The following is a 16,001-nucleotide window of genomic DNA, read 5'->3' as shown; positions in this document are numbered from 1 at the left end:
TTCTAATGAACAATTGATTTAGGATCTAATCACTAAATCCATTTCCTTTCGGGCCAGTGAGAGGATGGGGCCCCTTGTTCAAGACCCGGGAATAGCACTTAAGAGAACAACCTTTCTACTATCCCTAAGTTGGGTAGGAGTGAATTCCGTCTAGCAAATTCTATGTCCCCAGCTATCTACCCGGTCTTATCCCTAAAATGGGAGGAATATTGAGTAGTGCTATTGAGCTTACTGTCACCTATGCATATCAAGGGATAATTCTGAATAAACAAGAGTTCATAGATAGCTTAAGATTCAGATCAAGTTATCTAGGTCATCGTTAAGTGAAATGAATCAGTGTTAATCATAAACGGTGTTAATACGTAACAGTGATTATTTCAGGGTCAGTCTTACACAATCTTATTATGTAAAATACCCCCACTCACATGTCTCTACATGAACAAATCAGGATCACTTCATTTGTGACACCTTACAATATTTGTAACAATCATGAAACGGGTCGTATTCAATAGTGTCTCCAGGAAGAGGTACCTAACCTGATCCATGTACTATAGACTATTTAAGCTACTTACTTGAACTTTGATCATGTTTATGTCTCCACATAAAGTCCAAGTACTCATAATAATAGCCAAGGGTTCGTAGTTTAATTGGATTTAGAATAAACAATTAATTCACTTGAATAACTTCATATGTACTAAAATTCACTTATTTACAAAAAACTGAGTTTTAGGACATACAACCCAACAGATGAGCCTTGTGTTGACAAGAAGATCGTCAATTCTACCATAGCGTTCTTAGTTTTATATGTTGATGATATTCTACTCATTAGGAATGATGTAGGATATCTTATTGACGTCAAGCAATGGCTAGATACACAATTCCAAATGAAAGATTTAGGAAATGTGCAGTATATTCTTGGGATCCAAATTGTTCGGAATCGCAAGAATAGGACACTAGCCATGTCTCAAGCATCTTATATAGACAAAATGTTGTCTAGATATAAAATGCAGAATTCCAAAAAGGGTCTGTTGCCTTTCAGACATGGACTTCATCTGTCAAAAGAACAATATCCTAAGACACCTCAAGAAGTTGAAGATATGAGAAATATTCCCTATGCCTCCACAATTGGAAGCCTGATGTATGCATTGTTATGTACTAGACCTGACATATGCTACTCAGTAGGTATCGTTAGTAGATACCAGTCTAATCCTGTACGTGATCATTGGACTGCCGTTAAGAACATCTTAAAGTATCTTAGGAGAAGTAGGGACTACATGCTCATGTATAGTGTTAAGGATCTGATCCTTACTGGATACACTAACTCTGATTTCTAAACTGATAAAGATGCTAGAAAGTCTACATCTGGATTAGTGTTCACTCTTAACGGAGGAGCAGTAGTGTGGAGAAGCGTAAAACAGACCTGTATAGCTGTCTCCATAATGGAAGCTAAATACATAGCTGCTTGCGAAGCAGTATAGCTGAGGAAATTCTTGACAGATTTGGAAGTTGTTCCAAATATGCATCTACCTATCACCTTGTATTATGACAATCGCAGTGCAGTTACAAATTCAAAAGAACCTCAAAGCCATAAACGGGGAAAGCACATCGAACGCAAGTACCACCTTATCCAGGAAATCATACACCATGGTGACGTTGTAGTGACCCAGATACCTTCTGAGTAAAACATTGCTGATCCTTTTACAAAAACCCTCACGGCTGAAGTTTTTTAGGGTCACCTACAGAGTTTAGGTCTACGGTGTTTATAAAATAGGACAAGTGGGAGAACTTTTGGGTATATGCCCTAGTTTATTGTATTCATATGTTTATTGTACTTATATGTAATATTAATTTCTCATAGTTAAATTCAGCATTGTTTGATCCTACTATGAGTTTTAGTCCAAGTGGGAATTTGTTGGATTTTATGTCCTAAAACTCATAGTTTGTAATATCATATTCTTGTTCAATAAAGCTGTTATTGAAAATCTTTAGTAAATTTAAATTCTATATTCATGAATCCAATAAACTAAGATTCCGAGGCTATTAAGTTTAAGTTTGAACTTTATGTAGTGACATAATTGTGGATCAAGTTCAAATATATAGCCCAAATGATCTATAGTATATGAATAAGGTTAGGCGCCTTATTCTGGGGACACTGTGGATGCGGCCCATTTTGTAGTTAGTACAAACGATGTGATCCTAAATTGTTCATGTAGAGATATAAAAATGGCGGCATCCTATGTAAAAATTTACATGAGACTGAACCATAAAATAGTCACTTTTTATGTTTTAAATGTCGTTTAATGTATAAAACTGACTATTTCATTAATTGATGACCTAGGTAACTTAATCTTAATCCTAAGCTAACTATGAACTCTTGTTCACTTGAAATTATCCTTAGATCTGCATAGGTGAGGGCAGCTTACTATCACTAGCCCAATAAGCCTCATGTTTCAGATGTAAGATCAGGTGGATAGCTGGGAACATAGGGTGCAAGACGAAATTCACTCCTACCCGTTATAGGTTGTTCCCTTTAGTACTGAATCCAGGTCTTGATCAAGGGGCCCCACCCTCTAATTGGCTCGAGAGGGGTTCAGTTTATAGGTTGGACGTTAAACCAATTATTCATTAGAGAATCAGTGGAACTTAAGGAATAAGATGTAGTCTCGGGGGTAAAACGATTTTTATGACTCAGCCGAGATTACGTACAACCTATGAAGGATTAGCTTTCTAATCATGGTCATATCATATGGACACAAATATATCTACAGTGAGGGGAGTGCAACTACGGGACTATAGTAGAATGACCAGTGAGTTAATGTTGATTAGCTCCATCTAAAGAGTTTAGCCAGCTAATCTCGGATCGTTGCAGCCTATGATCTATAGGTCCATTAGGTTTCCCTACTAGCTCATATGGAATAAACTTAAAACAGTATGATAGAATAATTCAAATTGTTCGAATTAGGTGAAGAGAGAGAAACCGACAAGTATATGTGATATAGTGGTCGATTTTTTAGTTTAGAGAGAAAACTTTAATATTTAAATGTGATTTAAATATCAAGAATATGAATATGTTTATATTCGGAAGCTCGGAAATAATGGAAATGGTCAAGGATGTAAAAAGTCAAACTTTGACCAACCTTATATTCAAATGTGATTTGAATTTCGAGAAAATGAATGTGGATTCATGCTCGGGAGGTCAAAATTAGTCAACATGAAAAAAATCATAAAAAGTCAAAATGTGACTTTTTAGTCAAAGTTTGACTTTGCCCAAATGACTATTTTTCCCTTTGACTAAAGTTAGTGGGAAAATCCAAACTTTTGTTGGATAATTTCACTAACAAAATAGTGGGCTGAGTGTTGGCTTATAGTGGAGACAATTAAGCCCACTTAGATAGTGTATTCTAGGTGTTGGGTTTTTATGAAGTTATTTCATGCAATTTTGCATGGCCCTTTTCTATAAATATGGGTTTGTCATTTTGGATTAAAAACTTTTGGACATTTTGCAAAATTAGTTTTTAAAAATTGGGCTGAAAAAATCCAAACACAACCCAAATTTCACTCTACTATTTCCATCTCTTTCTCTCTCTCAGGTTCTTCATCCATTGGGTCCCACAACCCGGTTCTGAGTCTAGAGGATAGTAGGTCAGCTCTAGTGGTTGTCCGGTTCGTATTCGAGTGGAGATAGATGAGTTTCGGGAGCTTCAAAGGTAATGTTTCTAAAAAAACCCTAATTAACTAATTTAGGTTGTATGTTTAATTTATGCAATTAGAGTATTGATCCTCAATTCCGCTGTGCATGCCTACTTTTCCATCATATATACCCAAACAAATAGTAGAACACTTCAGTTGAAGTTTAATAATTTATAAGATAAAGTTATTCGAAGACTTCAGTGGGAGATTAATAACATATACGATATGTTATTTTTAAGCCCTCACGTCTTTAAGAGTTCACAATCGAGATTTATGCGGTACTTCGTGTCACCCTGGGAATGACCTCCATTTGGAAAGTATTTGCATAAATCAAGATTCAGGTGAATAAGAGGAGGTCGTTCAAATAAAAATCAAATATATGATATATTGATTTCTAGTTTCATGTCCCTAAAAAGTTCACATCGTGAGATTTATATGATGCTTCGTGTCACCCTGAGAGTGACCTCTATTCGGAAAGTGTTTGTATGAGTCAAGAGAAAGATGAATGGGGAAGTAGTTCATGGTAAGTGGGTGAAAGATATGTGTCAACCTGTCCTGCGATCTCTTTTGTTAGTTTGGACCGTGAGATTCCTATGTTGCGCTTACTTGTTTGCTTTAGGCAGCCCTTGCTAGTCGTTTAACGATGGCTATCCCCTCGAAAGACTGTAACATAGGATTCAGAACAATTCAAACTCCAGAAATGGATAGGATTTCTTATGTCCATTCCCAACCTTAACTCACCATTTCGGTAGCATCGTTGGGGACGACCTCTGAGGTTTGAAAACGGAGGGTTACACTTACAAAATTACTAAACTGTTAGTAATTTCTGACGAAAAGCAGTAACTAAACGACTATAGGAATAAGAGTTATTCTGGAGATAGTGTTTGGTCAAAATTATTTTGCTTTAGTGAAGGAATATTTGACTACCTCTCTGTAGCACTTATTCTGACTCACTATAGTATCATTGCAAATAAATAATGGTTATGGGTACATTACTATTTTTTTTAAAACTTGATTTTGGATTTAGTTGCAAGTTAACTAATTAGAATTTGGTTAAAATTTTTAGCATGTCAAATTCTTCTAGAAAACTCGCTTCCGAATTAGTTAACGGTAAAATCAATTCAACATACCAATTACTAGCTAACGATGATTCAAAACAAGTTTTAACAGAGGATTGTCCTCTATCTCCCAACTCATCTAAAGTTTTGAACTATATAGATGAGAATACTGAAATTGAATGGAAAAATAGATATGATTTACTTGTCATCGAAACATGCTTAGTGGAAAACAATAAAACTTGGATAATAGATTCAGGCACCGCTAATCATATCTATACTTTGTCTCAGGAAACAAGTTCCCAGAGACTTATAAACTTATAATCATATCTCTTATTTGCTGGAACAAACTTATAAACTTAAAATTTGTTTTGCAAAATTGGAAAATAACTTATACTTGTTAAAATCGACTGAGGTAAAAGCCATTTTGAACTTAGAGATGTTTAAAACAACTAAGACTCAAAGCAAGAAAAGAAATGTTTCTCCAAATGCCTATCTTTGGCACTCGAGACTTGGTCACATAAATCTCAACAGGATTGAGAGATTGGTTAAGAACGGGCATTTAAATTAGTTAGAAGCAGTTCATTACGCCATGTGAATCTTGTCTTGAGGGTAAAATGACTAAAAGATATTTTTCTTAAAAAAGTCTTAAAGCCAAAGAACCCTTACAACTGGTACATTCAAGCCTTTGCGGTCCTATGAATGTAAGAGCTAGAGGAGGGTATGAATATTTCATCAGCTTCGTTGATGACTATTCAAGGTATGGACATATTTACCTAATGCATCAAAAGTCTGAAACATTTGAAAAGTTTAAAGAATATAAGGTAGCAGTTGAGAACCAATTAGGTAAAAAAACATAAAACACTTCGACCAGATCGAGGTGGTGAGTATAAGAACCTGGAATTCTAGAACTATTTGATAGAACATGGAATCCAGTCTTAACTCACAGTCCCTGGTACACCTCAACAAAATGGTGTGAAAGAAAGGAGAAACAGAACCTTGTTGGACATGGTTCGTTGCATGATGAGTTATGCACAGTTACCAAATTCTTTTTGGGGACACGCAGTTGAAACTGCGGTGTATATTTTGAACATGGTTCCCTCGAAAAGTGTTTCTGAAACACCTTACGAGCTTTGGAGAGGATGTAAAGGAAGTTTACATCACTTCAGAATTTGGGGTTGCCTAACACACTTGTTGGTGCAAAATCCTAAAAATTTGAACGTCGTTCAAAAGTATGCCTATTTGTAGATTACTATAATGAAACGAAAGGTGGTTACTTTTACGATCCTTAAGAAGATAAAGTATTTGTGTCGAAAAATTCAATTTTCCTAGAGGAGGACCACATGAAAAAACATCAACCTCATAATAGGCTAGTAATAGAAGAAATGTCCAGAGAAACAACAAATGCATCAACAAGGGTTGTTGATAGAGTAGGTCCATCAACAAGAGTTGTTAATGGAATTGGCTTTTCACATCCTTCTCAAGAGTTGAGAATGCCTCGACGTAGTGGGAGTGTTGTGCAACAGCCTGATGGGTATATAGGTTTAATTGAAGTTCAAGTCATCATACCAGATGATGGCTTAGAGGATCCATTGACTTTTAAACAAGCAATGGATGATGTGGATAAAGACCAATGGATTAAAGCCATAGGCCTTGGAATGGAGTCTATGTACTTCAATTCTGTTTTGGATCTTGTAGATCAACCTGAGGGTGTAAAAACAATCGGTAAGGTACAAACCTACAAAGTGAGACCAAGTTGGTAAGGTATAAACCTACAAAGCAAGGCTTGTGGCCAAAGGGTTTACCCAAAGAGAGGGGGTAGACTATGAAGAAACCTTCTCTCCGGTTGCCATGATAAAGTCTATTAGCATACTCTTGTCCATAGCTGCATTTTATGATTATGAAATCTGGAAAATGGATTTCAAGAAATTCTTCCTTAATGGCTATCTTGAAGGAAATATCTACGTGTCTCAACCAAAAGGGTTCATAGAACAAGGTCAAGAACAAAACGTTTGCAAGCTTAATTCATCTATTTATGAGTTGAAACAAGTGTCTCGATCTTGAAATATGATATTTGACACTATGATCACATCTTATGGCTTTGAACAAAATGTTGACAAACCTTGTGTTAACAAGAAAATCGTTAACAAAATTGTCACTTTTCTGGTTCTATATGTTGATGATATTCTACTCATAGGAAATGAAGTAAAATTTCTAGCTGACATCAAGAGATGGCTTGCTACACAATTCCAGATGAAATATTTGGGTGAAGTAAACTATGTTCTTGGGACCCAAATAGTTTGGAACCAAAGTCTGTCTAAGGAAGTATGAAATATTTAGGTGAAACAAAGATGTTGTCTAGATATCAAATGCAAAATTCCAAGAAAGGAATGTTTCCTTTCAGACATGGAATTCATCTGTCTAAAGAACAAAGTCTAAAGACACCTCAAGATGTTGAGGTTATGAAATGAATTCCATATGCATCAACAGTACTAAGTTTAATGTATGCCATGTTGTGTACTCATCTCGACATGCGCTATGCAGTTGGAATAGTCAGCAGATTTCAGTCCAATCCAGGATATGATCATTGGACTGCCGTTAAAAGCATTCTCAAGTATCTTTGGAGAACGAGGAATTATATGCTCGTTGATGGTACTAAGGATCTGATCCTTACTAGATACACTGATTCAGACTTCTAGACCAATATAAATTCAAGGAAATCAACTTCGGGGTCCGCATTCACTCTAAATAGAGGAGCATTAGTATGGAGAAGTATCAAGCAAAATTGTATTGCTAACTCCATAATGGAAGCTGAGTGTGTAGCTGCAAGTGAAGCAGCAAAAGAAGTAGTATGGCTAAAAAATTTCCTAACTGATTTGGAAGTGGTTCCAAATATGCACCTGCCAGTCATCCTATATTGCGATAACAGTGGAGTAGTTGCAAACTCAAAGGAACCTCAAAGCCATAAACGTGGAAAGCACATCGAGCGGAAGTATCATCTCATCATAGAGATTGTATACATAGAAGACGTGATGATCACGCAGATAGCCTCACAAGACAACTTAGCTAATCCATTTATGAAGGCCCTCTCGACTAATGTGTTCAAGGGTCACCTAGTATGACTAGCTCTATGCGTGTGAAACCCGAATTTCCATTTTTCCTTCTTAAGCAGGTAATTAAGGGAATTAACTAAGTGAAAGTTAAATCCTATGTTGAAGGGAAGGAAATTTCTAAGTGTTGAATAGATTTTCCTTGATTAGCTTTGAGATAAGCCTTAACTAGTGGGATTTGGCTAAGTGTGAAGCCAAAAGGAACCATGCGTTGAGTGTCAGGAGACATTAACGCATAAGATGAGTAGAAAGGAAAGCATGCGTTTGTAAGATTGGACGCATGATTGGCCGAGGCGTTGCCTAAAGTCGCCCATGCATTAAGAATGCGTGAGCGAGAATGGAGAGATCGAGATGTTGAGCACAAGGCACTAGGTAGACGATCGTGTAGCAAATGAGTGGTGCTACACAATAAGGTAGGCAATCGTGTAGTAAATGAACAGTGCTACACGATGAGGTAGGCGATCGTGCAGTAAATAAGTGGCGCTACACGATGAGGTAGGCGATCGTGTAGCAAATGAGTGGCACAACACGATGAGATAGGTGATTGTATAGCAAATGCGTAGAGCTCAGTGATGCTCTAGATGATCATGAAGATGCACGTGGCGTTAAACGATGAGAAGTAACGCACTAGATGATTGGGCTATACAATAGGCGTTAAGCACTACACGTTCAGTGTAAGCACTAGACGATAAGCGTAGAAGCTGGATGATAGTGCTAAACGATAGCATTAGACGATAGCGTTAAGCGTTAAATGATGTGTGGGTGCTAAACGATAGACTACGCGATGGCCATGGGCGGTAGACAATAGCCGTGCTACGTTAGACGATGGGCATCAGCGCTACACGATAGGCAGAATACTAAGCAATGGGCGTTATGCGATAGACGCAGGCGCTGGGCAATGACGCTAAGCGATAAGTGAATGCGTTAGACGATAAGGCATCAATGCTAAACGATGAAGCTAAATGATGGGCACGATAGCTAAGCGATAGGTTGGCCGTGAGATCGTTTACCTAAACAATTGAGCTACACATCGGCCATTGATGCTAAGCGATGGCCGCAGGCACTAAACGATTATAGCGAGAGACAGCGAGAGGGCTGGTTATTAAGTGACAGCGAGAGATTCATTAAGCGATGGAGCTAAGCGATAGATACAAGAACTAAGCGATGAAACGGTGATGAGGCTTGTGTTATGCAAGGTTGGTGAGCTCATTTAGACAAATGGCTATACCGAGAGATAGATAGATTTGAGTTAGTAGAAGCTGGACGAATTAAGTTTCATGCAAAGGAAGTCTTATGCATGAGGAGGACAACTCAAGTAGGTATGTGGCATGGAAGTAAGTGAATGTCAAGGGAGTAGATGGTGGCAAAACATGGTGCAAACACCCAAAAGTAGGAGGTGTCATGCGTTGAAGGCTTGGTAAAGATGATAAGAATCATTTCCTTTGGCCTATAAATACCACCACAAGATGTCTCTTCAATTCATAAGCTAAATCCTCTTCAAAGAATGTAAGGAAGAGTGTTAGAAGATGGATTTGGGGGAGACTGATAACTTGTAGAAATACAAGTTATTTATACTGTTTTATTTAGATATTGCGGCCAAAAGGAAGAAAAGTTGTGTCGATAGTATGGAAATTGGCTAAGAAATGCGAGAATTATAAATTGTCGTCAATACACCCACTGACGCCAGAGAGGTATACGCCAAGGGAAAACAGAACCTTAGTTACATCTTTAACGCAATTAACAAACTTGGGATGTTTTTACTAATTATTCTTTCTATTTCTGATTCATACATAAAGACTTGCCCTCGCATACCACGACCCTTTGTATAACTTCACAGTCAGTCTCGAACTCAGTATCATGTATCATGAATCTTGTATCTTGTATCATAATAGTTTAGGACTTTACTTTTATCGCACTTTTATTTTATCAACGCAATTTATGTTTATTTTATCTGCTCTACTGAGTCTCTAACTCTTTTCCCCTTTGAATCTAGGTCCCGTCCAACTTCAGAACCTCCGCTGGTAGGGTCAACATCCCTCTCCTCAGTCTTCTTGATCCGCTTGCCACTTCTCCTCAGCATCTTTGCCTAATTATTAAGTACACATGTTAGGGACTTATCTATGGGACTTAATCTAATGCATGAACTCTCTCTTTCATCCAATACCTTATGCTTTAATACTAAACTAGCTCAAATCTTTCCCAAGTTTACGTATACCTTTGCTCTGATAACAAGTTGTCACACCCCGCCCTAGACTAACCTCTAAGCCTGAGAAAGGGCGTGACTGCAGCAGTTATCAATCCTTTGGCTGACACTTACTGCCTAATAATTCTTGCGGAATAAATCTGATACCAAATTATAAACTATATACAGCGGAATGTCTTTAGGCCAAAATTTATTAATTCAAAAACATAACATATTTAGAGTCATTACAACACTAGATTCACAAGTCCCAAAACCCAAAAACTCTAGTCCCTATATGAACAATAGTAACATGTGTACAATATTAACGGTAACCACCTAAACCGACGAGTTACAAATCTCTTATTCCTTTAGTGGCAGATCAGATGTAGAGCTTTCTTCAGAGGATTTGACCACTACCTGTGGGGGGGGGGGGAAGAAAACATTTGAAAACAGGGTGAGCTTACGCCCAGTGAGTGACTTAAGAAAGGTAATTGATTCTCATGCAAATCTCAATAAAGAGTTTAACTGAAATATAAGCTTCTACAGTACTTATACTGCAGTATAAACATTTTCCAAGCATAAAACATATAAAGCCGTTTTAATCATAAAACAGTAAAACTATTTCTCAGTTGAGAATAACCCTTACTGTGGATAAAAGAATCCCAACAACAACTGCTAGTCAAGAGAGAACCCTTTTGCTCAATCTCTGACTCTAACTACCTACGTGCACGTGGCCATACTAAGTACCATCATACCTTAGGTACTTCTGTTCAGATACCTTCTCAAACGTCCTTTAGTATCTGGTTGGTTTGGTACCTTCTCAAACGTCCTTTAGTACCAATAGATACCTTCTCAAATGTCCTTCAGTATCTAATTGGGCGGATACCTTCTCCAATGTCCTTCGGTATCGCATTTTAAGTAAAACTAGTCATAAATGACTTTCTCTTTAAAGCATGTAAAGTATAACACATATAAAAACATGGCTTTAAAGGTACTAATGCATGCTGAGTATATTTAACACATATAAATCGCTTTTCAACAATTTCTCACACATGCATGCGTTTAAAACATAACTCATGGTTTGCTTGGAATTCACTTTGTAAAACTAGCTGGCATGAGAATAATCTTCTTTAAAACATGCTTTCTATAACACGTTGTAATCAAACATTTTAAGCAAATGTTTTAGTCAAAATGTTTTAGCTACTCACCTTGATTGCTTAGGAGCTTTTCACTCTAGTAGCTCCCTTTTCTACCTTGGTCTCCCTTTTCACCCCTAGAATCCAGATTCAATTTACAGCTCAAATTAGTCATAGTTCTAAATCTTATTTTGAAATACTTCCTTCTACAAACATATCCTAAAATGTCTCAGAAAGCTTACCCTAAAATTTGAGTATAGAACCTCTCGTGGTTTGGCCGGAATCACAAAATATTCAAGGCTGGCCCAAACTGATTTGACAGCCTGACCCTTTTGTCTTCTTCTCAGTTTCCAGCCCGATCCCTTCGAGATTTTCTTCCAGAAGCCCTACCCTAAAAACTAGACTTTTAGAGCTTTCAGGGGCTTTAGAATCACTCCAAACGCACGAGTAAATTGGGAGAACTCCTCGTCCCAAGTTGATATGTCCTCTTTAGACCTCACTGTCCAATGCGTCCTCTATGACTAACGCATGGATTTGGCTCCAACGCAAGGTTTGCTCAACTCTCCCACTCTTTTGATGGTATTTATGAATTTTGAACTAAAAATGAAGTCTCTTGGCTCTATTTATAGGCGTCCAAACCTTCTCCAGAGTTGACATCACCTACTTGGCTGCATGGCCAAGTGTCTCCTTCTCACCCCATCAACACAATGCTGTGATCATCGCAAGCTAAGTGTCTTCCTTCTGTGTAGCCAACGTATAAGCTTCCAATCAGATGCCACCACCTCAAATTCTTAAGGCTTAAGGCTTTCCTTCCAAGAAGACACATGGTTTTGATGATGTTCTCCTACTGATCTCATCCCTTGTATGCGTCCAACTCTTGGATGTTCAACACATAATCCATACTCAACGCATAGCCTATCATCAACGTATAGCAAGCCAAATCACTACCATCACAATTCAACTTAGCCATCGCAAGAGCTAACCATTAACAACGCATAGGGTGACCGTCCATCCTCGACGCATGGCTCACTAGGTAGCATTGCATCGCTTGCTTGGCATGGGCAGATGGTGCTGGCCACCAACGCATAGGCGCGCTGCATAGGCTGGTCACTCAACGCATGGGCGCACTGGCCGCTCGACGCATTGGGCATGCTTGGCTGCATGGGCTGTGCGCGGTGCCTTGATGCTTGGCCGAGTGCTTCGGTGCATAGGCGTGCTACTTCGACGCATGGGCATGCAGCGTATGCTGGCCATTGCTCGCTCGCTCAGCCGCATAGGCGTGCTTGGCCGCATGGGCTGCACGTTTGGCTGCATGGAAGGCACCTCGACACATGACATAGCTGCTCGGCAGGGTGCTCATGTAGGGGCATGCTTGCTCGACGCATTGGCAGGGTGTCCAACCGAGGTTGCTTGATGCATAGGCAGGGCATCTGGCCGAGGCTGCTCGACGCATGGCATAGGCACTGGCCGAGGCTGCTCGATGCATGGCAGGGGTGCTGGCCGAGGCTGCTCGACGCATTGGTTGCCTTCCAACGCATTACCTCCATCTTTCTTCCTTCAGTCGCATGCCATCCCCAACCACTCTTCCAATGCATCAACATCACCCTTCCAACGCATCAACACCACCCTTCCAATTCATCAACACACAAAATTTATACTTAGCCAATTTTCCAAATTTTCCAAAAAGTTAAACTTCTAAATTTCCTCTTTTCTTCAAATCTCCCCTTTTTCCTCTACCATTCCACACTAGTTTCCATATCAACCTACTCATCACACTAGTCTTAGTAGAGAACATACTCAAGTAGAGAAATTAGGATTCGGGGTTCACAGGCAAGCTGGACCACCTGTGGAGGTGTGGATTGCGTTCATCATGAAAAATTGTCTTCCGGTTCATATCTCTAAATCCTATGTTTACATGCTTTCCTAATTACTGTCTTTATTGCTTCATGAATTTTGTCATTTATTGCTTTATTCAATTTGTTTTTATGCTTTATGAAAGTATGCCTCATTTAATTCTCTTGCATTAATTTCGGTGCTTTCTTTAATTTCCTTAATTTTCTGTCTTGAATGCATTATCCTTAAATTTTGGTGAATGATTGTTTAATAATAAGAGAATTAATACCGCAAAGTCCTGGTGACTTGCGTTGATGAAAAAAGAATAATAATAAAATAAAATAAAATAAAAAATCAACATCCGGTATGCATTGCGATGATGGGTGCATCTTGTACCAACAAGATACACTTTGCGTTCATCCAACTCAAATACATTGCACTGAGGGGTGTGTTGCGCTCGTATGTATTCTTTGCCCGTCCATAGCGAAAATGCACTATGTTGAGGTAGTGTTGTGCCAGTGGAAATACCGTGCGCCCGCCCTTCATAAATGTGTTGAGTTAAGGGTGTGTTGCGAGGATACATGCGTTGTTGCCCCTCCTCTGCAAAGATGCATTTGTGTTGATGGATGCATTGCGTTAATTTTTAACCTTGCGCCAATCCGAATAATCCATCAAGAAAAAAAAAATTCCTTTTTCAAATTGAGAAGTTCAATCGCTTAGGCTTCCAAGAACATGATGAATTCGTAGTTGAAAGGACGTACGTCTCTGAAAATTCATAAATGTGAGGCGCGCGGCGGCAGGATTTTTGAGTACCTCGAGGCCTGCCACCGCAGAATTCACATTGAGCCCAGCAAGGCCAAACCTATAATTTAGTCTCCTCCATCTTAGGTTGTTTACTTGAATCTCTTTGTAACCAGAAAACCCTAAATTGCCTATGCATACCAGATTTACTCTCTTCCTAAAATCCTATGTACTTCCCCAGCTTTCTTGCTCAGTTCATCCATGGCCGACCAACCATCCTCTTTACCCTCATCACCCTCGTCAGCCCAAATCACAGCTCGAGAGGCGGCAATCCTCACGGAAAGCCGTCGTCTCGCTGCCTAGCCACAAACCATCCCTCAAATCGCCGAAAAACCTCAGCGATAGCCTGTAGCAGCCGTACCACTCCAGTTTAAAAGGGGGCAGAGCTCAGAGAGTACCCCACTTCCAACATTGTCCTTTAAAAGTGAAAAGAAAAGAAGAGACAATAAGGAGGTGTTTGGGAGTATACTAAGTAACATGGAGAAAGAAGGAGGGCTGCTAGAAGCTAGGGTTGTGAACAAGCCACTGCCTTCGGAGGAGGAGATGGAGGAAGCATCAAGGAGAAGTGCTCTGGCAATCTTGGATCCTAAGGAAACTGCTAACGCAAAATTCTATGAGGGACCCATCAGGGTCGCTTTAGAGGAAGCGGTGTCGGAGAAGCAGCCTGAAGTGGCTGAAGAGAAGAAGAAGAAGAAAAATATCAAAGAGAAGAAGGTTGAAGGAGATGAGGAAACCCATCCAATCAAAAAGAAGAAGAGAAGAACGGATGAGAAGAAGGAACACAGGGGGGAGGAGAGGTGCCTGAAGAAGGAGGAAGAAAGGAAAAAGAGTGCTGAGAGCCCAAAACTGGACGGAAAATCCACCTCCGTAAGGGGGGATAAGGAGGAGTTAGCGCAACTGAGAGAATCAGCACAACCCGAGGAGGAAACAACATAAGTAAGATTGGTTATGACTGATGATGGAGAAGATGTAGACATCACCCCCTTGACATGGCGTTGCAAGGAGAATGCGCCACAAGGGTCAACAATTGACCTATCAATTTTGAAAGAAACATTAGAAGAGAAGGAGAGGAGAAGAAAAGCAAGAGAAAATGTTGCGGGCACAACAAATCATCCCAGAAGGTAGTAGAAAAAGAAAATTACACAATGAAGAGGTCCGCCGCAATAATGAGATATCAACAGAAGAGGAAAGAAAAAGGCTCGAGGAAGAACAACACATTTTGCTGGCCTCAGAGAAGTTCGAAAGAGATGAGAGAAGAGGAAGAAGAAAAGAGGAAGAAAAAGGAAGAGAAGGAGAAGAAGCATCGAGCAAACGTTCAGCGCATAAGAGAGAAGGGAAAAGAAATTACAGAGTGGGAGAAGGAAGAACAATGCAAGGAAAGGGAAAGGAAACAAAAGCAAAAATCCCACCTTGCATTGACCAAAGAGAAGGGCAAAGCAATTGTAGAAAGCAGTGAGTCTGCGTTGGCTAGGGGACGATCATCAAGAAAGAAAGAAAATGACGATATGATGATGGAGATGGGTTTCTTCCCTACGCCAATACCACTATCGGACTTGATCACAAGCATTGTATTGGAGCATGGATGGGGAACATTTTGCCAGTGCCCATCCATTGTCATTCCAAAGGTAGTGCATGACTTCTACAATGGACGGCTCCATGGCACTAAAGATGCGATGACCATGAAAGGAGGAGTGGTGCCTTTCAGCGCAAAGGACATCAATGAATTATATCAAATGAAAGACATCCTGGATGCGTCGGGTAATAAAATCATTGATGATCCCACAAAAGTGCAGATGGAAGATGTGTTGAGGGTATTAACGCAACCAGGGACTCAGTGGTCGGTTTCCTTAAAAGGCATAAGAACCCTGGCATTCAAGACATTGCTTCCAGAGGCGCGACTTTGGGTATATTTGGTGAAACGGCGACTCATCCTAACTTCCCATGACAAAACAATTTCGAGGGATAGATTCATGGCCACATACTACATCGCACGCAACATTCCAATAGATGTGGGCCAATTGATCGTAAGACAAATTCGAGGTTTCGTGGGGAAAATAAGAGGCCAATATTTCTTTCCTTAGACACTCTCAAGCCTCTGCCTCACACTAGGTATGGGTATTGATGAGGAACCAATGCCGGAAGTGCATGGTCTAATCAACGTCAAGATTTTAAGAATGCTTCTCAAAGATTCCCC

This window comes from Benincasa hispida, chromosome 1, assembly GCF_027475165.1.
Source record: "Benincasa hispida cultivar pf3 chromosome 1, pf3_genome.v1.1, whole genome shotgun sequence".
Taxonomy (NCBI): Eukaryota; Viridiplantae; Streptophyta; class Magnoliopsida; order Cucurbitales; family Cucurbitaceae; genus Benincasa; species Benincasa hispida.
Note: the sequence above shows the minus strand (reverse complement) of the source record.